The sequence below is a fragment of the Lepidochelys kempii genome, chromosome 4, assembly GCF_965140285.1.
Source record: "Lepidochelys kempii isolate rLepKem1 chromosome 4, rLepKem1.hap1, whole genome shotgun sequence".
NCBI classification, from domain to species: domain Eukaryota; kingdom Metazoa; phylum Chordata; order Testudines; family Cheloniidae; genus Lepidochelys; species Lepidochelys kempii.
This window is the reverse complement of record NC_136383.1, coordinates 77500138-77525199: the sequence shown is the minus strand read 5'-3', so window position 1 is coordinate 77525199 and position 25062 is coordinate 77500138. Positions and strand designations below refer to the sequence as shown.

General features: G+C 39.7%; 1 protein-coding gene across 22 annotated transcripts in view; it reads right to left on the bottom strand.

Annotated features, from left to right (window-relative positions):
* Positions 1-25062, bottom strand: part of TENM3 (teneurin transmembrane protein 3) — a 2191633-nt gene that overhangs the window by 625957 nt on the left and 1540614 nt on the right. The window lies entirely within an intron of this gene.

The window sequence follows — 25062 nt, the reverse complement described above, 5'->3', positions numbered from 1 at the left end:
ACAGGCTGCAGTCCAGTGAGGTAGGACTTTGGCTTTCTGCCCTGGGCCCTGGCTAGTCTAATGCCAGATATGCTTGGCAGGCCCCCCGAAACCTGCTCGTGGTCCCCAGGGGGCTCCAGACCCCTGGTCACAGGAGCAGGGGGGAGGTTCAGTTCCTCTGTGGAAATGCAGTTTTCCTGCAAAAGCCATTGATTCCAATGACCCAATTTGTACGGAGATATTTTTGCAGAATTTGAGGAAGAAGGGAATAATGCAGCAAAGTAGGCACACTCTCGTTTTCTTCATCTCTACCACAGAGGTGAGAAGAAATTATATGGAATTTCCCACTCCACCACCAACCTTGAAGCCCGGCTACTCTCCCTCCATTCCCAGCTCCATGCATGAATAACCCTTCCAAAACCAGTTCACCAAGCCATCATTCTTTCTTCATGTAAGTAATTTATTAAAATCAGCTTCTGCTACAACCACAAGTAGAAAGTTTGTAATTTAGCCTATATACACACTTGAATAAAATAATTTGTATAAATTATCCAGGATTTTCCAGTCTGTCCTTTCTGCTGTGTCTACCTTCTAGACTTCACATCCTCTGGGGGCAGGGACTGTCTTTGTTTTTCTGTATTGTGTACAGTATCTAGCACATTGTCACTTTGAAATAATAATCCATCCACATTATTTAAATACTACATTTCAATAGCATATTTCATTTTGTAAGAGCTATTTAAATAAATATCAAGCTGGGTTACAAGACTGAATTTTAGATGTGAACTGCACTGAACTTGAAGATCTTAAATCATTAAGGGCCACATACTGGTTAAACTTTTTTATGCAAAACTTCAACTGACATCAGTGGGAATTACATACATGGAAAAATGTGTAGCCTAACTGACAAATTCTGCATTCAAATAAAAGTTTTAAACAAAGTTCTTTCAATTACCTGCAGTGACCTGAGTTCAGGAGTCTATGGCTTTTGCCTTGCATTCAAATCCATGCAGGTGTATGTGGTGCCTATAGGGAGGAGCCCCCAATGGCTTTACGGGAACTTTGTGCAAATGTAGGAACATGCCCACATGAATCAAACTGTAGAATCAGAGCTTATGTTTCTGTACTGACAGTAGATAATACCATATACACATGAAAGAAAAAGAAGTTAAGCGCCTGAGATGAGTTAAAAGAGATGATATCCAGTTACAATGATTATTTTTTAAATAAATTTGCTCATCTTCCATACTAACAGCCTAGATTAAAACTGACAATTAAAAAAAATCCAATTTACTTTTCACCATATATTTATTTTACCTACTCTTTGCATTTTCATTGAGCATTTTACTCTCCTATATTCAGTAATGTGTATATTATTTCAAGTGATGTCAGAGGACACAAAGCTTTTAGATAGGCAATTTTTTGTTATTTTAGGAATCTAAATACATAAAAATGAAACAGACAATGAAAACAAAAAACATCAATTTCATTTTTGGCTTTAATCAGTTCCAATTGCCAGTTCTCAAGCTCCTGCATAATATTGCAACACTTATGTTACCAACCCTCCCATGTAATGTTTAAAATCGGAGCATCTGATTCTGCAGAACTCCCACTGACTTCAATGGGATCAAGGAACATTGTACTCACTAAATATTTTTTTTTTAAAAAAAGAAGAAAATATTGATATTAGGCATTTTAAATCTAAATTTGGGGACTAACCAACCAAATACTTCTGCTGTGTATGTGATATCATAGAATTGTGGATTCAGGGCTAAGGATGAAATCCTACACCTTGTCTACACTACAAATGCTTTGCCACTACACTGGCAGAGCCCCCAACTCTAGACACTGGGACCAGGACTAGACTATAAATGTACATTGGGGTAACTACGTCACTCAAGGGTGTGAAAAATCCACCCCAGAATGATGAAGTTATACTGACCTAACCCCTGATGTAGACAGCCCTATGTCAATGGGAGATCGCTATTTCAACAGGAGACCGCCTCTGGGGGTGGTGGATTAACTACACCGAAGGGAAAAGCTCTCTTGTTGTCACAGTAACATCTTCACTGAGGGGCAACAGTGGCGCAGCCAGCTGTGCCACTGCAGTACTGTAAGCGTAGAACTGCCTTGGGTGTGCTGATGGTGTTACTATGCCAACAGAAACACTCTACCTCCCCAGTGACATTAGCTATGGCAGAGACAAAGTAGGTGAGGTAGTATCTTTTATTGGACAAACTTCTGTAGATTGAAGTACAAGCTTTTGAGCTGCACACAGCTCTTCCTGAGGTCTGGGGAAGGAAATCAGTGTGCCAGAGCTAAACACAAATTGGGACGAACTGTTAAACATAAGTCACTGAAGTTGAAGTAGGCAATTGCGGGTTAGATTGTAAAGAGTTTACAGATGCTGTAGCAGACCATTTAAAATGAAGTAGGCAATTAAGGGTTAGCAGACAGTGGGTTGAGTTACAAACTGCAAACAAATCAGCTATGTTGACAGAAGCATAGCTGCATCCACACTGGGGATTTTTGAAGGCATAGCCATGTCATCAAAGGGGTATGAGTTTTTTCACATATCTAGGCTGACAAAATATTCTAGTGTAGACCTGGCCCTAGAAACCATTAGGCCCCAATTCAGCAAAGTACTGAGGCCTGTGTGTAAGTGCTTTACTGAATCAGGGTCTAATCCTCTGGCATCTGGTTCTAGGACAATCAGCTTTACCATTCCCCCTCCCTGAAATAGTGCAAACTTTCATAGGAGCCTCAAGATAGAATTCCAAGAGGATTTCCCTCCTTCCCCCCCCATTATATTCACAATCTCCCAAACAGATTATTCATCAGAATAATGTGGTATTTGGAGATGAATCAAATACTTACAATCAGTCTGTTGTGTACATTTCTTTTATTTGACTAGATTGTCCGATGTCTTTCTCTCCACCCATGGAGAGTTTTTTCCCCAGGACAATTTACTTATTTTATATCCAAGAATTTATCCGAGTATAAAAATAAGATGAATGATCTGGATTTTTTTAAAGTTTTGGAAACTTAAAAAAAAAAAAAAGAAACAGGATTAGCTGAGTCTGAAATCATAGATTTCCCCAGTTTTAAATCCTTCCTCCAAGGAAGAAGTTGATGGTCAGAAAAGGATCATATCAGGGAGACTTGCCACCTTGGTTTCCTTACTCCTGATATTCAGGCTATAATTAAATTTTTTTCCTGATCTTTTAGTATTAAATATTTATCTCTCGTGCTCTCCCCCCAACATTACTGAGTCATGGTGGGAGAAACTGGCTGAGAAAATTGATATGGTATGTCTTCAGTTCTCAAGGGCTCATCTAATTATTTTGGGGAATTTTAATGCTCACATAGGTCTTCCAATGATCTCAATATCAGGGGAAGAAAACATTCAGGAGATTTTTGAACTGCCTCTTCGAAACTCTAGAGATCAGGTGGTTAACATCTCTGGACAAAAATAAAGGCTTTATTAGATAAATTTAATTAGATACCTGTAAACAGAAGTAGCGTGGGAGATAAAGTAGGATGTTTTACCTCTAATTCATCAACTGGTGGTAGTATTATTGATTATATTATTATCCATATAATTAATTAGTCCTTCTATAGGAATTTCTCTATACTTTCTCGCATGGATAGTGACCAACAACTTCTCTCTATAATTACAGTTTTAGAGAGAGTTTTATTTCTGATGGGTGCGGATGGCTTAATTACCTGTTTGGAACAACACAGTTGCAAAAGACTAAAATGGGCCCCAGCCAGTCATGACAAATTATCTCGGAGATTGGAGGACACATGTTAGATTTCTTAGAGATGTAAGTCCGAGAATTCCTCTCAAATTTGTGAATCATATGAGTTGCTGCTGAAGTCCTTACAACCACTTGTCTCTAAAGAAATAGATTTTGGTTTTAATTATTCCGGACATGCTTTCAAAGATAAGCACACTTGGTTTGATGTGGACTGCATGAGGGAAAAGTCTGCTCTAGTGCTTATAGAAAACATGGTACAATGCAATCCCTCTCCTAATTTACTTCAGTAGCTGCCAGAAGAAGTATCATAAAAACAAGAATATCTTTGATCCAAGGGAAGAATTTTGAAGCAGCAGCTAAAGCTAAAACTTCTTCCTTGTTTTGGAAGATGGCAGCCTTAGGCTTTGGTAAATATAGTTCAGTTGAGGAACCCCATATTAATGATGAAGCCCAAATTGCACATTTTGGCCAAGTCTTTAATGATTCCTCCCAATCACGTTTTTTTAATTTCATTGCAGCATGGGTGATACACTCTGGCAGTTAGGAATTTTCCTAATGTCCATTTTCCTAATGTCCAACCTAAACTGCCCTTGCTGCAATTTAAGCTCATTGTTTTTTGTCCTATCCTCAGAGGTTAAGAACAACAATTTTTCCCCCTCCTCTTTGTAACAACCTTTTATGTACTTGAAAACTGTTATGTCCCCTCTTCTTCATCATTCAGGTCATTGGTGCCCTTATCATAAAGGATTAAAACAAAAAACCCTTAGCACCCCTTGAGCAGAGCTGAGTTTTACCCTCTTATACGGTGGGAACAGAGTTTCCCCAGTGTTAAGAATTTTTAATCCAAAATATCTCAGAGATTCTATGGGGCTGAATTTAGGTTTAGGGGCCATATTTTGTCCTTAAAGATCATTCAAAATATTTTTTTGAGGAAACTTAATTCTCCCAAATTCTACCCCACCTCATTTTTACGTGCCACCCGCCCACCAGGCGCTCCTACCATTGACGGGGTGCTGGGGCTTGGGGAGAGGGGTTGGACCAAAGGAGAAGTGGGGAGTAGCAGTGGTTTCTACACAGTAGTCCTTACTTAGGCAAATCTATGGGTTATTCACAAGAGTAAGGATTTGCAAGAGGGGGCTGTTAGGTGATAGAGTTAGGAGGAATTGATTTGCAATTGTATTTCAAAGCACAACTGCTTTTGTAACATTTTAATGTACACAGCTGCAATTTACCTTTCAAAAACAATCAGCACTAGAAGAACATTTGTGAAACCTTTTATATATTTATATGAGACAATTACAGCTTCTGTTTTTCCTCTCATCATATTAAAAAAAATGGCAAAAGAAATAGGTACCCATGGATGTCCCATGTGTTCAAGGGATAGCTGCAGCTCTGCTTGTAGCTGCGAAACCTTCTTCCCCTTATAGGGTAGAGAAGTCTCAAAATAAACTTAGAATAATAAAATTGTAACAACTGGCAAAAGAAATTCTAATCACTGAAACTAGGGAAACTGTAAAATAAGGCTGATGGTGTTAGTGAGAATAGTAAATCAACAACAGTAAAGAATTTACATACCATTTTTTGTTGTATTTGTATATTTGGATGTCAATGGTATATGTGTATGCTGACTGTTTTTTATTTCTGTGATATATTTAGGACTTTTGTTTTACATATGCATTAGAATTAATTTATTACTGAGAAAATAAAGGATGCAGCTCCATGAGATAACTCATGTATAAATGATGTGTTGGACAACAACAACATCTAAAATATTAGATTAAAAGAATGATAAGATTGCAGTGTTAAGCGCTCAAAAGTGAGGAAGTGCCATATAACCTTAACTTGGCTTCTTTGTGCATATGTATTATGATTAAGGCCCTACTTGAATTGCGGGATGATTGTCAAAAAATTGCAGCTGAGTTGCACATAAGCTATTGAAAATTGTGGAAAAGTAATAATGGACCTTATTATTTACAGTAATAAAATCCATTATTTTTCTGCAATTTTCCAATGTCGTCCACCTGGGGTTGAGAGCAGGGGTACGAGGGTGACAGCGGGAACCTGGGACTGACAGTGGGAGTTCCCACTGTTGGCCACTCGGACCTGAGAGCAGGGACCCGGGGCTGAGAGCGGTGCTTCCCACTGTCGGCCTCCCGGGGACTGAGAGTGGGGGCTCCTGTTGTTGACCTCCCAGGGCTGAGTGCGCGGGCCCTGGGCTGACAGCAGTCACATGGGGCTCCTGGGCTCAGCCCTGGGGCAGCTGGGACTCCCACTGTCAGCCTCATACATGGTGGGGCTCCCGCTATCAAAATTGCTGTGGAAGCCTAATATTGCTGCATCTGCAATATCGCAAGTTAAGTAGGGCCTTAATTATGATACAGTCTTTGATTACATGATCATGTAATATTTTTTCCACAGGTCCCCAGCCTCATTCAGTGAATATATTTTTTTCATTCTCCTCATTCAGTGTGTGGCTCCAGGTCTTATTTATTGCTCACCGTTAAAAGCTTGCAGTGAAGTCTGAGTACTTCACGAACATTAATGAATGTATCTTTCCGACACCACTGAGCGAGTAGATGGTATTTTTATCCTCATTTTACACATGGGGAACTGAGGCACAGAGATATTAAGGCCAACATTATCAAAAGTGTCCACTGATTTTGGGTGTTCAACTTGAGATTCCTGAGACCTAATTTTTCCAGAGTACTTAGCATTACAAAACACTTATGTTCAAAATAGAGCTTCAACTGAGAGCAGTTTGATTTCATAGATACTAAGGTCAGAAGGGACCATTATGATCATCTAGTCTGACCTCCTGCACAACGCAGGCCACAGAATCTCACCCATCCACTCCTGCGAAAAACCTCTCACCTATGTCTGAGCTATTGAAGTCCTCAAATCGTGGTTTAAAAGTAATCCCAGGCCTCCTCTGCCTTTAGATCCATAAATTCTTCGGTCCAATCCACTTCCCTAACTAATTTCCTTAATTTTTGAAAGTCAGCCCTTTTGAAATAAAAAACCCTCAGTTAAAGTTGTGAGCGTTCAGCACTTTTGCAAATCTGGCCCAGTATCACGGTACCCAGAAAACGAGGAACACATAATTAGTGGCCAACTGTCAACATTTTTGCAGCATCACATAGGAACTCTGTGGCAGAGGCAGGGATAGAGTTGAATGTACCAGGTGGAACTGAATGGCCTCATGACCATCTTTTCTTTCTCTTACTGCAGTCACCTGCCTCATTCACTACCCATCTTTCAATGTATAAAGCAAATGAGACAGGGGTCCTACAGATGACAGTCTCATTCAGTACAGAACCCTGGGTCATTTACAGGGATCTGAATGAGGCAACAGATCCCGTGGGAAAAAACAACATTATGATGTAATTTAAGGTTCTATCACAATGACTAAACACAACAATAAGGATCTGTGATGTTAATTTTGGCATTTCTGAACTTTTAGGAGTTAATATTGTAACCTTAATGTTTTTTCAATGTCATTTTTAGATACAATTTCTTAATTAAAAACACATACCTGAATACCAGAAATGCATTACATGGAACCAAACTGACCCCCAACTTCAGTTAGCAGCAGCACAGACCTCTATCACTTGAGATAATGCAAGGAGTGGTAGCAGTAGTGGGCTGTTATTTCCTATGTGACATCCTTTCCCCCCTCTGCTCCAATGAGCCCATCCCAGCTCCTGCCTTCATCCTCTTCTGTTCCTTTCCACACTTCACTTGCTCCTCGCTCCCTCTGCTGCCCTTCTTCCTCTGGCTCTTACAACTCCTTCTCTCCTCCCACACACCTCTACATTCAAGTCAGGTTGTTTCCTCTTCCTATTCTTCCTGCCTGGGCACCAGCAGGGGGATCATTGAGAGTACAGGACAGACAATCTCCCTGCTTTCAGACCTTGTGCCCAGCACCATAGTGGCTCTCAGCATCCAGGAGGAGCAATTGCAGGGAAAAGCCTGCTCAGCCCCGAAGCGCTGGGATGGGGCATACTCAGTACAGATGCAATATTCATAGAACTTTGCTTCCAAAGCCTAACAAACCTCTACTGAGTATGTAGAACTGAATTTTTTCCAGAGGCCTATAATTTGGCCAGATCTGGGCAAATTTTTCCATGACACTTATGCAACCACCCTCTACCCTCTCACCCTGCCAAATTTCACATCCCTGCCTCAAAGCATGAGGATACCAGAGCCTCTGATCAAAACAGTGGTATGTTTTCCCCCCCCCCATCATGGCCAAAACAACTTATTTTCCATAATCACATTCTTGAAAATGACTAAAATAATTTTTATTTTAAACTTTCAAAAATAAGAATAAAAGTTAATGTGATGCAGACACTCACTATGGAAAATTTCAACCCAAATGGTTAAAATGTGGCAGTTATAAGCAACTGAAAACAAGGTCTTATAGTAGAAAGTGTTGGACACCCTTAACTATGTGGGACACTATCAGCTCGGCCCATAATAAATATAAGATATCAAACCTATTATAAGCATGGATTAGTAGTGATGCAATTGCACTGAACTTCCACAAACTATTCCTCTCAACAATTTGCAGTAGTATTGCTTATATAATGCTGAAAAGAGGACAACTGCTCTTCCAGGGATTCCTTTGTTATAAGGGAACCGCCAGGATGGTGAAAAGCTGAGTCACTGGCACCAGCACCTCCCTCTTGGCATAGAAGGTTTGTCAGTAGGGAGGCTGGTACACATGGTGCTTCAGCCAGTTCTTGGCTTGTGGAGCAGTCTTTACGGGACCACTCTAGCCAGTGTGACTTGGAGCAGCTTAAGGGCTACTCTGAGATTATGTCTGCACAGCAAAGAAATACCCACGGTTGGCCCATGCCAGCTGATTTGGGCTGGGGAGCTGTTTCATAGCTGTGTAGATTTCCAGGGTGAGGCTGGAGCCTGACCTCTGGGACCCTCCCACCCCACAGGATCCTAGAGCCCAGGCTCCAGCCCACACTTGGAAATCTACACAGCAATGAAAAAGTCCCATAGCCCAAGCCCCGTGAGCCTGAGTTGGCTGGCACTTTTTTTTTTTTGCCATGTCGCCACACCTTAAGTTACTTCAGCTGCAATGTTCTCAGGACTGGCAGAACTGAAAAGTGACTTAGAGCTAACTTTCCCCCTTCGTCGCAGCACCAAGCTGAGCTCAGTGAAAATGAGGACTTGGGCCACTGTGTTCTATTTTTAAATAGAGACTTTAGTGAAAGAACAAGAAACAGTCAGTTGTACTAAACTTTTTCACAAAAGTTATAGTTCTCTGTACACAGTATTTTTAACTAACTCAGTACTAAAGAAATGCTAATCAGGCTGCAGGAAAATAGCTGAGTGGTGGAATGTCATAAAAATAAGCATTTTTCTTGTAGTGTCTAATGTTAAACATTTGTTCTTGTTCTCTGTACAAAAATTGTTTTAATGTAGTGAAACACTAGCTCTGGTTCAGCAGTGCTCATGATTGTTCCCAGACATTCTTACTTTTTCTTCTTAATGCATTTTCAAGGAATCTTAAAATTACCTGATTCCAGATTCTATTCCTGCTGAAATCAGTGAAAGTTTTGTCATTTACTACACTGGGAGCATGCTCAAGCCCCAGAAGAAAGATGGGATGCTTCAAATTTGTTACACTTGAGTTCAGAGGTGCCCCTTTCATGCATTTCTTCAAGTTAAAGCAAATAGTAATTTTGGATAATGGATTTCAGCACCGTGTGTGTGTGTGTATGTATATATATATATATATATACATACACACACACACACACACACACACACACACACATACACACTATGTGTGTATATATATATATATATATATATATATATATATAAATAAAAAATAAAATGGCATTTATTGTTATTTCTATTATAGCGTAACAGGGTAAAGACTCACCCACATGGCGCCTCCTGCTGGTCATCTGGGAATTATCTCAACTCCAGCTCCGGAGTGCCTTCTGCAGGCCGGTGTCTCGCCTGCCTCAGGCCCCGTGTCCCTCCTGGACCCTGGTGCCCCTTTACCTTGGGGTTCTGCCCCAGAAGTACCCCCCACTCTCTGGTCTCCCCTCCCAGGGGAACCCCCCACCCTCTAAGCACACCTTGCCTCAGTGGCTACTGCCAGTCATCCTCTAACCCCTGCTCACTGGGGCAGACTGCGATCTGAAATGGGCACTCATCATTAGCAAGGGGTTAGGACCTGCTACCTCTGCAGTCCCAGTACTTTTTTGGGCTTTTAACAAGGCCTGCAGATTTACACAGCTCCCTGGCCATATTCCCCAGCACTGCTCCAGTTCAAGTACCTTCCTCTCAGGCAGCTAGCCCTTCCCACTTCAGGGCTAGAGTAAGACCTCAGCTCCTGGCACCCAGCCCTCTTATCAGGGCCAGCTGGGCCCTAATTGAGCTGGCCACACCTGTGTTCAGCTACTCCCTCAGCTGCCCTTACTCCCTGTATCCCAACACAGCCCTCTCCATGGCTGCTTTTAACCCCTGTTCTGCCACAGTGAGGCAGCTGCCGTACTACAGGTAGGTTCTGTACACAGCTAGAAAAAGATACCATACCTGCCCTGAAAAGAAGGAGGGAGGGAAAGCAGACGATGGGAGGAAAGGATACAATATACAGGTAGATAGGTTTGGGTGATGCATGGCACATGTATGGTTAGTTCTAAATTTGTTGGGTTTGGTTAATTTATTTTTGCATAATCTCATTTCTTTTTGGTATTGTTGCAAAAGCAAGTCTCCAATAGAATCCAAATGTGGAGAGTATAATGTCTTGCAGGCAAGTACAAGAAGGGTGTTCTGTCTATAAGGGACAGTATAGAGGCAGAGACAATTATGGGAGAAGTGGACAAATGTTAATGTCATCCAGCCCTTTGGACGGATCACGGCCTGGAATATGAGTGTGGGGCAATCCCTAGCTCATGTAGAGCCAGTTTAACTAACTCTGAACCACACCCTCAATCTTTCCCTCCAATGTGCTGGGGGGAGGTGGGCATGAAATATAATGAGTAACCTGTCTTTCAAAATTATAATACAAATTAATCAAATTATTATAATACAATTTGAAGACTTGAAGTAGTTGCAGGATTATAAAGATTAGATAGTCTGATATAAGGAGGTGGAAAAGGTATTTCTAGAGAAAATAAAAGAAATATCCAAAACTCAAGGCCTAGTAGTAATGGGTGACTTAACTAACCAAACATCTGTTGGAAAAGTAATATGGCAAAATACCAAATTTCTAATAGGTTCTTGGAATGTATTGAGGACAAGTTTTTCTTTCAGAGAGTTGAGGAAGTAACCTGGGAGACCACCATTTTAGACTTGAATCTGACCAATAGGGAGGAATTGGATGCAAATCTGAAGGTGAAGATAATATGTGTGAAAGTGATCATGAAATGATAGATTTAGTGATTCTAAGAAAAGCAAAAAGTGAGAGCGACAGAATAAGGACAATGGACTTCAAAAAAGCATACTGTAACAAACGCAGAAACTGATAAGTAAGGTCCCATGGGAAGAAAATATAAGGGAAAAAGGAGTTCAGTGAGCCAGCAATTTCTCTGGGAGATAATGTTCAAGGCACCAAAGCAAACTATCCTGATGAGAAGGAAAGATAGGAAGAATAGTAAGAGACCAATATGCCTCCATCAGGAGTTCCTTAATGATCTGAAAATTAAAAAAGAATCCTACAAACTGGAATACTAAAGAATAGCACAAGTGTATCAGGACAAATTCAGAAAGGCTAAAGCACAAAACAAGTTACATCTAGAAAGGCAATATAAAAGGCAATAAGAAGAGTTTCTTTAAATACATTAAGAGCAAGATATTGCACTTACAAATGCAAGCATGCAAAAGAGACAAAGGGAAGTTCTCAGTTTTATTGTGTCATATGTCTAACTGGAGTATAGATGTAAACCTGAACTCATTGCAACGGTTGATGCCCTACACCCATTCTGTCAATCTACAAATAATACTAAAAAGATTACAGGAAGTGGGAAATCTTTTTGTGATTATGGTTACATCTATATGTTTTCACCTTGTTCTCTTTTGTTTATGGGTCTTGTGCCATACTGAAAGTTGTACGTGTTAAAACAACACAGAAAAATATTAAAGCAGGAGCACTAAGGTGAGGAAGATTTACCACTCACCTGAAAATGATTTGTAAAACAAAAGGTCTCTCAAATGGCTGAATTTAAGAGTTCAGCTTAAATGAACGTAAATGGAGTTTAGTTGGAAATGTCAAGCCTTTATTTCCCTAAACAGTTCCTGAAACATAAAAGGCCACATCCCACTGTAAATCAGCAGAGCTCCAGTGATTTCAATTTACGCAGGCTGAGGATCTGACCCAATATATTCTAGGAGCATTTTTTTAAATAGTTAAACAAACTACTATTAGAATGGCAAAGAGTTTGGATGACATGCATCCGATGAAGTGGCTATTCACCCACAAAAGCTTATGCTCCAATACGTCTGTTAGTCTATAAGGTGCCACAGGACTCTTTGCCGCTTTTACAGATCCAGACTAACACGGCTAGCCCTCTGATACTATTAGAATGGTGAAAGAAACAAAAAGGCATGCTATTTATTTTAATTGCCTGAGCAAAAAACTCTCAAAGTTTTTTGCCCTCCCACAAGCATGTTTTGCCAAGTTGATGAGAAAGGAATAGTGATGTCCTTTATACTGGAATGTTTATTTGCAACTGTGAGCCTTTCCACAGATGCATTAATAACATGTATAATTGAATATTATATATAAATTTTATAATAAATATTTTACTTGTATTTGATTCATACTGTACACAGATACTTGCAATGTATGTATTTTTAGGAATATTTTAAATTAATAATTAAAAATCACCCACTTGTATAAAATAGTATCACAGCACTAGTCTATAGTAAGTGTCTAAAACATACGGATTACAATTGTCGAACTGTACTTTTTGGCCTATTACTGTAGGAATGTTGTAGGGGTCCCTTTTTATTTTTAAGTAAAGGTCAGCAAATTTAGGTGTATTCTGGCCCCAACTTCAGCAGAAAAAAAAAACTTTTTGGGGAGTTCTTCCACTAGCAGGAATATCAGCAGTGATTCTCCCCAAGAGAAGCGTGAGCTCACTGATGGCAGCTTCCGAATCCACTGCCTTCATGGGCTCCTGCTCCCTCATGCATTCTTCTGGCATCTGGTATGAGCTGGCTCAACAGTACTCTAACTGTTGCCCATTAGTGCAACCCTGGCAGACAGAGAAGGAAACCCACGCTAGTTCAAGATGATCCTCTCCCTTTAGTTCTTACATTGACCAGCTACCAGACATGTAAGAATTTTTGTTTAACTGCAATTTACTGGCTACATGTTACTCTAACTTCAGCCATGCTTAAGACAACACTCTTGCCTCTATACCCTTATATCCACAAATCTATATTTACCTATTGTATCTGCTTATATGTGGCACTATCAACAGCTACATACATATATTGTCAGCGCTCAATCAAATAGACGTTTTGGTGCCTTTTAGCGTAAAGGGCTGTAAATCCACAAAATCTTATATTGCAAACAAACACATCTTTATCTATACTACTAACACGACTTTGGATTTTTAAAATTCTTTACCTTTTGATAATCTAGTGTTCTTGTCACTATTTATATACTTTTTTTCCTATTTCTATTTCTCACAACTTGGACAGCCAAAGTTAACGAAGACAGCTGAACTTGGTCACTGGTTTTATGAAAGCTTGTTTTTACAAAATTGATATTTTAGCCTAAATGATGTTGATTGTGTCCTTAGGAATACATATATGCAATGGACTGCAAATGTAAAAAATCTCCTGTATTAAATATTACATTTATTTTAGGATTTTCACTAGATTATACGTGCTTTAATTTTGCTCCATTTGGCCACTCTTTTCCATGCTATTGAAGTTCTTCAGCTCCTGCTGCCCACAGAGATGTTTCCAACAGAGAACACCTGTTGATATATATGGTCATTTTAATTACAGTATCGTCCACTCAGTCATGCTCAGTCTCAGATTCTGACTTTTCCTCCCCCAGAAGGTAGCACCTATGAAGCTGTCTTGAGACCAAAATCTTATTCTTGGTCACTGGAAACTGAAGGCTGATCTTTAAGAACAACACCCTAAATCCATTTGTCCTTTATTCTCAAATATAAGTAATATATATTTTAAATTTATCAGTTACAATACAAAAAGAAAAGGAATATTTGTGGCACCTTAGAGACTAACCAATTTATTTGAGCATGAGCTTTAGTGAGCTACAGCTCACTTCATCGGATGCATACCGTGGAATGTCTACTGCAGTTTACACGGTATGCATCCGATGAAGTGAGCTGTAGCTCACGAAAGCTCATGCTCAGATAAATTGGTTAGTCTCTAAGGTGCCACAAGTACTCCTTTTCTTTTTGCAAAGACAGACTAACACGGCTGTTACTCTGAAACCTGTCAGTTACAATACACTTATGGATTCATGTGCTTCCATTTTTTTTAATGTACAAATTTAGTTGACTAACATCTAAAGAGACACAACTGATCAGATGTCCCACCATCAGCACTTAGGACAAACACCTGATTTAATGTGCCTGGTCAAAAGACTTGGGCTTTGTGAGACAAATGGGGAAAGCAAATTCAAGAACTGGGTGCACCCTTCACTGAAAACACACTGTCCCCAGACGTTCAAATCTATGGATTAAAAGTGAAATCACATCAGCTAATTTCAATTTTCATAACAATATACAGTAAGAAAGGTGGGTTTCTCTGGTAACTGGGATCCAACTACATACAGTTTAAAGATCAAGAGCAAACCTTATGTAAGCAAGGGAATAGTCCCGCTTTTGTGGGGAACTTTCCTGGCTTCTGCACTATCCCGGTGAAGTGGGCTAGCGAAAGGATCTGAGTCCTTGCTCCCACTTCCTTTACCCAGTGGCCTCCCTGCCCTTGAGGACTCCCCTTCTACTCTCCTGTCTGGCAGAGTCTTCGTATCCCCAACAAGTCTGGGCCCAGGATTCCTGGGGGGCTCGACCCCCAACCCTGCTGTGGTCACCTAGGACAGGGGCTAGGGTGTCGCCACTCCGGGGTACTCTCTCTGCAATGGGCACTTCTCTGACCCACTGACCACTACATACAAGTTAAAGCAAATGCAAGTTATTTGATCAACAATTAATTTTAAAAAGAATAAGGAAAAATGGGAAAGGTTAAAGGAAACACATCAACCCGCTCTGTGGCAGGGAACATCACAAACAGTGTCTCTGGAATGTCAGGGCAGTTCACAGTCTGTTCCTTGTAAGTCCCAGGCCTTCTTCTCCGGCCCTGGCTGTGCTGCAGGGATGCTGTGGGTTGGACACTTGCTCTGGCGGTGGCCACACGCTCTCAGGTTCTAAGTGGCAGGACCCTTCTTCCCAGTGTCGCCCCCGCCCTGTTGGGGTTACGATCCAAGCCTGGCCTGCAGAGCCTCTTGGCTGAGGCGTCTCCCTGTGCTGGGCCCGCTGCCCAGGGTCCCCCTCGCTCTTCCCAGCTGCTCACCGCACCCAGCTCCAGACTGCTCCAGCCCCAGCTCCACCACTGTCTCAGCACTGCTGCTGCTGCTCTGCCTCCAGCTCCCTGGGCTGCTTCTTTGGCCCCTCTGCCTCTGGTTGCTGCAGCTCTGCTCCCAGGACAGGTCTGCTCTCTCTGGGCTGTGCCTCTGGCTTTGGGGTTGCAGCTCTGCTCTCAGGATAGCGTCTGCTCTCTCTGGGCTACTTTTCTGGTCCTTCTGGATCTGCACAGCTCTGTTCCTAAGCTTTGCTTAGGCCCCACTCTGCCTGACCCAGGCAAATCCAGCTCACACGGAGGACGGGACCTCCCTGGCCTCCTGACTCCCTGATTAGCCTGCCCGCCCTGTCATTCAGGCTGACCTGGAGCCTTGGCCTCTCCCCATTGTTCCTGGGGGCTGTCAGTCTCCGGGTCCTGATTTCCCATAGACCCTTCCCCTTTTAGTACTGGGAGCTAGCCAACCAAAACACCCCCACTGACTGTTAGTAAGGGGGTAACAGTCCCCTTACACTTAAATTATATCTGAAAGAGAATATACAGCTAGGCTGATTTTTGGACCCTAGCTGTATATATTTTGTGTTATGCTCCCTGTGGCTAACAGTGCTAATAGTCTGCTGCATTCTGCATTTGACTTATCCTCTTAAGTTTTTTCAAGAGAAGCCCCATGTAGAGCATATTACAACCATAGCCACTGACTCTGTGGGTGCTCCGGGAGAGCAAAATTGGTGGGTGCGCCACACAAAAACAGGGAAAAATTGGAAAAACAAAAAAATGGGAAAAACAAAACAGGGAAAAATTGGTGGGTGCGCCACACCCACCGGCAGCTCCCTGCCCCGCCCTAGCTCACCTCCGCTCCGCCTCTGCCTCCTCCCCTGAGCGCGCCGCCACTCAGCTTCTTCCCAGCACTTGCCGCACGAAAAAGCTGTTTCACGGCGGTAAGTGCTGGCAGGGAGGAGGGGGAACGTGGCACACTCCAGGAAGAGGCAGAGCCGGGGTGGGGATTTGGGGAAGGGGTCCAATAGGAGCAGGAAGGGCGTGGAGTTGGGGAGGGGACGTTGGGGAGGGTTTGGGATGGGCCGGGGCAGGGGTGGAATCGGGTCGGGGGCAGGGCTGGGGGCGAGCATCCACCAGTGCCTGGAAAAGTTGGTGCCTATGATTACAATCATTCAGTCTGGAGGTCACATAAGGTCCATATCAGAGCGAGACCTTCAGAAGAGAATGATCATGTATACCAGTGGCTTTCAACCTTTTTTCATTTGCCAACCCCTAAAAAAATTCGAATGAAGGTGCGGACCCCTTTGGAAATCTTAGTCATAGTCTGTGGACCTCCAGATATCCATGGACCACAGATTGAAAACCACTGGTATTTACTGTTGCTAGAGGCCATAATAGAGTCAACAACTACTTGTGATCAACAATATCAAAAGCTGGTGTTAGTTCTAAATTAATCAACCTGGATCATAGCTGACATTTATCTGTTATCAGAAGACAACAGTCTAGTCCACCAGTACAGTCTCTAACAAACCCAATTTTCTAACTAAAAAAGAAAATTAGTGTTTTATGTATTAATGCAAGTTGGATCAAACTTTAGAAGAAATTATTTCTGTATAAGGCAGTTCACCTCTCACGTTCAGTATTTGTAAGTTCAGGATTTGCAATGTATATGATTTCTTTAAATATCTGTTTATTTTGCCTTTGTTAATTTTCTTCTGATATTTATAACTTGATTCCAAAATGATTTGGTAATAGGCACTGAGGGCCATATCACATTCTCCTGTGGAAAAACCCTGGGGAAGACCGGGAAACAGTAGATCTCATTGTACCTGAAAAAGCGTGGCACAACTGTGAAGAGGCCCTAGTCCCTATTCATCTCCCAAGAGACATGTTCTTACTAATCCCTTAACATACCTCGCCTATTAAAGTTAAGCAGTTTGCTCCTGGTCCTGACACCTCTTGGTCCACCTGCACCTCCCCCAAACATGTGGAGATTACACATTACGTAACAATCCAAATATCATACAGGAAGTCTGTGGCAGAGCCAGAAGCTGAACCCATATCTCCTGACTCCCAATATCACACCTTCACCACCAGATCAATCATCTTTTCCCACTTCTGCTACACCGTTTGGTGGTCATAGACCAAAACGCAAGGGGATGACTTTCTAATCACTATGCAAAGGGCAGCGGGTAACTGCTCTCTCTAGAAAGAGAACAGGAATAGAAGCTTATAGTTTATCATAAACTGAACTTGCTGCTGATCAGATTGGTTGATGCATTTCATTCAGGTACATTTATGGCACTATATAAATGACTATTATTAATTTATGATTATTTTTATAATACTGCAAACTCAAAAGGACACTAATGGGTAATGCTGACGAATGTATATTTTTAAATGGCTGCACAGAAGATATATATACAAGAGCTTAACCATTAACAACATACATTGTAGACAATCATATCAAACTTAACACATTTATAGAAAAACATTTTTAAAAGTAAAAAAGAAGTCCAATACCCCACCCCCCAAAAAAAAGGAAAGAAAAAAGAAAGAAACCCTAATGCTTTTGTTTCATAACCCAAGTGTAAAAAACCTATATGAATTTATTAATAATGTGGGTTTGCATACAAGGATGAACAAATACGTTATGTCATATGATCAGACTAGACTCTTTTAAACTCACACCTTGCTATTCCACAGACCCCATGTTTTGCACGCACAACAGTGGTTTTGCCCCACTTAGAGCAAAAATATAGTAGCAGTATACTATACTGAGGTGCCACATTACTAAGACTTCATTATATTTACGAACTATACTGCAAGACATTTACACGCAACTATGAAGTATTATGAATAATTAAAACTAAACTACAATTATCAAATGAACAGAGTACATTTTATGATGCAGCATGTTTGCATTATTGTTTGTTTGCATATTCACTCATTCATAGAATTCAATCATTTGCTATGGTTCCCCCAGTCATTAGCGTGAAATAGTAAAATTGTATAGTATTAGTAATTTACAACCTTGTAATCCCTCACATTACTTCAGTGTCATGTTTACTGTTAAATATACAGCTGAACTCTCTGCTTAATGTTTGCTTGGATTTCTATTAAGCTATTTATTTTCCTTATGAAAAGATAAACATAGAATTAATTTATTTCAAACAATTTATCAGATAGGTGATGCACTCCTTTTACCCAACTTTGATATAATAGATGGAATTATTCACTTATAACAATTTACTGTACTGCACCCAAGATAAGGGGAAAAAAAGGCTTGGGACATAGATCAAAACCGAGAATACTAAGATAAAAAGTCTATTATTTGGAAGGGAATTTCAGTAAATTCTGTCCTATTTGGCAATAATCGGTCTGCTTTTTAATAAGATGAAATAAATAGTTAAGTGTGGCCTTTTCTTTATGTTTTATTTAAGATGTTAATGGAGTATATCCACAATTCAGATAATTTAGTTTTAAATCACTTTCCCCCACAACGATGCATTGTGAGTACTGTAATATACAGGAAAGTCTTCTTACAGAACATGCATCAATTCAGTTTCCTTTTGAAGCATACTGAAAATGCCCTCTAACAGGGCTCAGCAACATTACATAAATCATCTTATATGAAAAATTAACATGACATCAAATATTTATAAATATTAATGTGTATGTTAATATAACCAAAGCTGTAACAAACAATCATAACCTTGCCAAGTTTCCTAGGACAGGCGCCGCTGATAATGATATCCATTATCTCTGGAGGAATGCACAATTATGAAAGTATATGCGGGATGCTATATTCTTATCTGCCTTTAAATGTATCCATTAAACACTCCACCTTGTATTTGATATTAACCCTTGCCTCACATAATTTTGTAATTATTCTTTTTGGGAAGTACTAAGTCTCTCTTTATCAGTTGTAAGTACTACTCTGTGTATGCATGTGAGTGAGAAATCATGAGTTTTGCACATTTATATTTGCACTATTTTCTCTAAAGCATGAATATGTAAGCTAGCTTCATACATCCCCCTATAAATATTAAAGCTTAAAATGTCTTATATTTACAGTAGGTCAAGGCTGCCCCACTTACGAAGTTTTAAATACAAGGGTGTCATTTGGGGTGCTATGTGTAAGATTAGAAACATTAGAAACACCTAGTTTCAGGGTTCCATAATTAGTCCTTAAAATTCACTTGACACATAACATGATATACAGTAGAAGGTCTCCATTTGGGAACAAGTTTGTTTGGCTGTTAATGGTTTCAGACACTTTTTGTTATTGCTATTAATATAGCAACATAAATGTACACAGTGCTTAAAAGAAAATGTTGCTGAACCAGTAGCTCAGAAGCAACTCTGTTTTTCAAATGGATATTAGGCAGGTCTGTAGTTTGTATATTTTACAACACTGAAAATGCACAGAAGATTGTTCTGTGAATACCACTTAAGGGTGTTAGCGAGCAGACTGGGAGCCAAATTGTGAGGGGGGGGTGTTAGTTACAACTAAGGCTTTCCTTGTTTACATTTATTAAATAAAAGACCCAGGAATATTTTTTGATACACCATGCATTCAAATATGTCTGCAATCCTATTTATAGATGTGTTACACTGACTCTTAGAAAAGCAAATCTTCAAAATATGCTTAGAAAAAATATCAATAAATATCCACTAAAATCTGCCACTGAAATCTTGGCTACTATCAACAAGCCTTATCATCTGAGAATAGTGAAGTCAGTAACAGCAACAATTGTATTATATTTAAAAAAAATAAATTGCTACTTCTGCTATTATCTATATTTAGCACAAGTTTAATAGAAGAAGCTCAAAGTTCTTTATAGATATTAATGAATTCCACTTTATAAAACCCTTCTGTAGTAGGAAATTATTAACCCCATTTTACAGATGGGGAAACTGAGGCATAGAACAGTAAAATAATTTGCCCAAACTCAGAAAGGAACTGCATGGCAAAGCCAGGCAGAACTTGGCACAACAGACTTCAAAGTAAACATCTCTAAATTTCAGAGTAACAGCCGTGTTAGTCTGTATTCGCAAAAAGAAAAGGAGTACTTGTGGCACCTTAGAGACTAACCAATTTATTTGAGCATGAGCTTTCGTGAGCTACAGCATACGGGCATGCATCCGATGAAGTGAGCTGTAGCTCACGAAAGCTCATGCTCAAATAAATTGGTTAGTCTCTAAGGTGCCACAAGTACTCCTTTTCTTTTATCTCTAAATTTGTTAAACCAAACCAGTTAAAACCTGTTTATATGTATTTAGACCTACTTCTATTACATTTATCCCCGTGGTATGATAGGAAAAACAAACAAACATTTTTCTTAGAAAAAGCAAAAATAAAGCAAAAATCTTTGGATTTTTAAACAAATTCTAACTCAGCTGTTCCTTCCACATCAAATGAGGGTGGGAAAAGCAGCGGCCAATGTTGTAGTATGTTGTGATGTCTTTTTCCCACTCCAGTTTCACTAGCCCTCCACTGAAAACTCAATATCTCGTTTCTATTTCTAAGGTATAAAACAATAAATAACATTTTGGAAAAAAAATACTGAAGCCAACTTTAGACAAAATAAAGGAGCAACAAAGAGCCTCACTTGCAGTTCACCTTTAGAAGTTCTGTCAACAGTTTCCTGAAAGATCGGCATTAGCCTCCTAAGTCCATGCTGGTGAACTTGGCGTCACATCTCAGTCCTTTTCTTCTTTTAAGAAAGAAGGATAGCCCTGTGGTTAAGATACTAGGACTCAGGAAATCTTGGTTCAGTACCAGGTGATGTCCCAGACTTCCTGTGTGACCTTGGCACATCAATTAATCTCTCTGTGCCTCAGTTCCTCATCTGTAAAATGGGGATACAAATGCTTGCTTTGTTGGTCTTGTCTCTTGAAGGCAGGAATTACCTCTCACTGTGTGTTTCTATAATACCTAGTACAGCTGAGACCCTGCTTTCCTTTGGGGTCTTTAGGCATTACTGCAACATTAATAATAATACAAAATAAATAAATACAAAACCTTGTTTTTTAAAATACCTAAAAAGTATTTATATAGTTTACATTTTAAAGCCTGTGAGAGGGAATTTTATGTCTATGGCAAACCACTCAAAGTAATTATAGCCTATCGTCTCAGATTTAAAATCTCGGAGCCCATGTTTTCTACACAATCAGAAAACAATATGCATACAATGTGAAATAAGACCCCCATTCCTATACAAAGATACTAATCTAAATAGGACCTTTATTCATCTGCAGATTTAATTTTTACTTATAAAAAAATCAATAGTTGTCTAGAAAAAAGTTACCCTTGATTTCGGTTAGCAAACTACAGTGTATTTTCCCTATATGATTAATAGAACATTTCTTCCTTGCAATTACCTTTGTACTCCCATTCTCTCCATAACAATGCAAATGGACAGTCAAAATATTTTACTTATATGTTTAAAGTAATGTCTAATGCCTACAGTTAAATAAAGGAACAGGAATACACTTGCTCCCGCACATTTTATGTAGTTTTGTGAAGGGCTATAATCTGCTGATTTAAATAATTTGCCACTTGTTTTATATTATATATTTTAAAATCAATACAATAACATTTTAAAATTAAGTCGGTTAAAATGCAACATTTTTTCATATGCATTTTATGGTGAGGAAGGATTGGTATTCCCATTCCCAGCTCCATACTCAGTAATAAATCGATTTATTTTATTTATACAGCAGAACCCTATACCTTCCCCAAGTGGATTTTTTGCACTTGTGCATATTTGTATTTTGTTGTTAGCAATGTGGAAGTGTGACAGTTTGTTTTTTTGGCTGATTTTTTACTGAATGATTAATACTTCTTCAAATTTTTAAATAAACTAAAATATCAAAGTAATGTTTGAAGGTGGTTGTAAAATCCAAATAGCAATTCCAAAAATGTTACCTGAAGAAAAGTTTTGTTGCTTGCCTTCCTGATGTGAATGTTGCTTTTAAGTTTTTGGTTGCCATCTTATCAGAAGTAAACTATATTGACTTAACAACTTTTTTAAAACAAATTTTTATTACACTTCATTTTAAAAGACTGTTAAAAATGACAGTTTTAAATATCTGAAACTTGTGAAACACTTTTGAAACAAGTTCCATATTTACAGTGTGAAACAGACTGAAGCAGCATCTTGAACAAGCAAGTATCACGCGAAAAATGCTAAAAGCACTTAGTGAACCAAGAAGGTCCCTATTAGACTTCACTAGTTATTCAGAAAATATTGTTGTTATAGAGCAATATACTAAAGTCCTTATTTTAGTTTCCCTTATCAGATTGCAAATTTTATATTTGTATGAAGTAATTCATCTATCACTGGAATAAAAAGTTCTTTGAGACATGAGGGGAAATGCCATGAATTTCACTTAAATAAACGGAGACATAGCTGGTCTGGTGCCACGGTGGACTGTGTACAGCAGCCAGTAGGGGACTGGGTTGAGGAATGAATAAGGATCTCAGGGTAGTGGAAGCTAAGCATGTTGCTAGGGTGACATACTTCATCTTGGTGGGACAGCTGTACTATTATGACAACAGCCTCCCATTTAAAGTAATTCATGGTGCACTGCTGCTCTGAGACACAAGTCACTTACTTTCTCCATCTGAAAGATATAATACTGCAGTATCTGCTAACAGAAAAAAATAATTCAAGGAGCATAAAAGGTGTGTATTTTGGGGGGTCTGGGCACTGGACAGGGAGCAAAGAGGTTATAAATCCTAATGATCTTTCCAGGCTACTAGTTTAGATGAGGCCATTCTGATATCAGGTTCTCTTTGCTATTAATAAAGATCACTATCTAGTCAATTACCATTGTATGCTCATATAATTATTGTCTTAATTGTAAAACAATGCTTATGGAGTTCTTAACAGCAAGGAACTAACTGCAGGAGAAGAGGGTAGTGTTTCTAAAGTTGAATAAAGGGGCTTCCCTCCCTAGCTGTTACTGACGGTCCACTGTCAGTTGAAGGGATTGCTGTAGGCAAGAGAGAGCAACAGTCACTATCTGGAAGGCAGAGGCTTTCTTCAAGAGGAGATAGGAGTTCAAAGTAAGAGTCAAGGGCTCTATTTTCACTGATTAACACGTATAGCAACAGTTCTCTGCTCTTTTGTTAATAATTATATTTTTAAATTTTTCTTGTGGCATCTCAGAAGAGCTGTGTTAGGCATAGAAATACAGTGAAGTGGGGAGGTTTATCTTTCAACTACCTGAAGAAATAATGATCACATAAATGACAAGAGATCAGAATTGATTTTTGCTGCTTTTGTGCTTTGTCTTCTAGTATTTTTTCCCTTTTTTCCGCCTTTGTCAATATTTTACCAAAATAGCTAAGCCTCAGAATCTTTTAAAATAACATCTAGTATTTTCTCTCTTCAGGGCTTGCATACATTCTGTTACTTTGTGCACACGGAATGGCTCTTTGCACTCATGTGCCTGACATCTGAATCATGGAGTGTGGAAGAATAAATGCAAGTTGCTACTTTGGCTGTAATTACACAATTTGGTGTCTGTGATTTTTGTTGAATGTTTTCAAAAAGGAGCATAGAAAAAACAGAAAGGAATCCAGTTTAAATAGCTACTGGGAACTTTTCCGGTTTCTTTTTTGGCGGGGGGGCAGTGGGCATGAGTTGATAGAATTTAGGTGGTTTAGGGTTAGGAATGCCCTCTAAAAAAATCAGGGGTTTCTGTTTATTTTAATATAGTGGGTTCCAATAAAAAGCCTAAACATTTTCTAGATTACGAGTTTTCCCATTACTTCTCAGATAGCGAGGAAACTTGCACAAATGAGAAGAGCAATGGAAAGTATCTAGTTCGTGTGAGTGTAACTCCATTTAAGATAATGGAGTTATATTAATTTATTCTGTGTCTGAATTCATTCCCAACAGATTTATCACTACAAATGATGCAAAATAAATTTCCAGTTGAAACCAGTTTAGCTCGGCTCCTGCTGGCTCAGCCCAGGGGAAGGAGTTCTTTTGGCTCCTGTGATAGAGTGGTTCCCTCTGGAGCACTAAGATACTGTAAAGTGCAGGAATTGAATCTCCAGATGGAAGTCTCCATTAATTGGCTAAATCTCCTTTAGTATCTGGTCACTAGTTGGCAAACAGAACACCTGACAAAAAAAACAAACAAACAAAAAAAAGCAGAATTGGCTCCTTCATGCAGCACCCAAAACGAGAGAATGCCCTGGAATGGTTCAAGGATCAATTTAACTCATATTAACCAAAAATGTTAATCCTGGGGAGACAGGTTGCTGCTTACAGTCAAAAACCCACGGGTCACTTTTTCAGGTCTGAAGCAAGTCAAAAAAATCACAGCCCAAGGCCTGAATCAGCCATTCTTAGAAACGTGGGGACTCTTGTGGAACACAGACTTGAACAGCCTGTGGAGATCCTATCTGAAACCCACCTTATGTAATATGCAGGTTGCAGACAAATTGAGTTATATGCAGGTGCCTTTTGGAAGCCACAAAAACAAAATTTGTGTGCAGCTTGCATATGAAAACCCCACACTCAGAGCATAAATGGAAATGTATGCATTTTAAACAGCCACTAGTAGTTGAACATGCAAATAGGCACTTAGGAGAGGGGTGAGGTCTTGCCTTATGAATGCAGAATGAATAGAACTTTCTCAACTCAATTCTGACCTTTACAATACCCCCTCTGTAGCTTTGGACAAGTCACTTTAAACTTGCTCCCTCAGTTTCCCCATCAGTAAAAAGGAAAACATTTTCACTTACCTCTCTTACAGGCATGAAAGT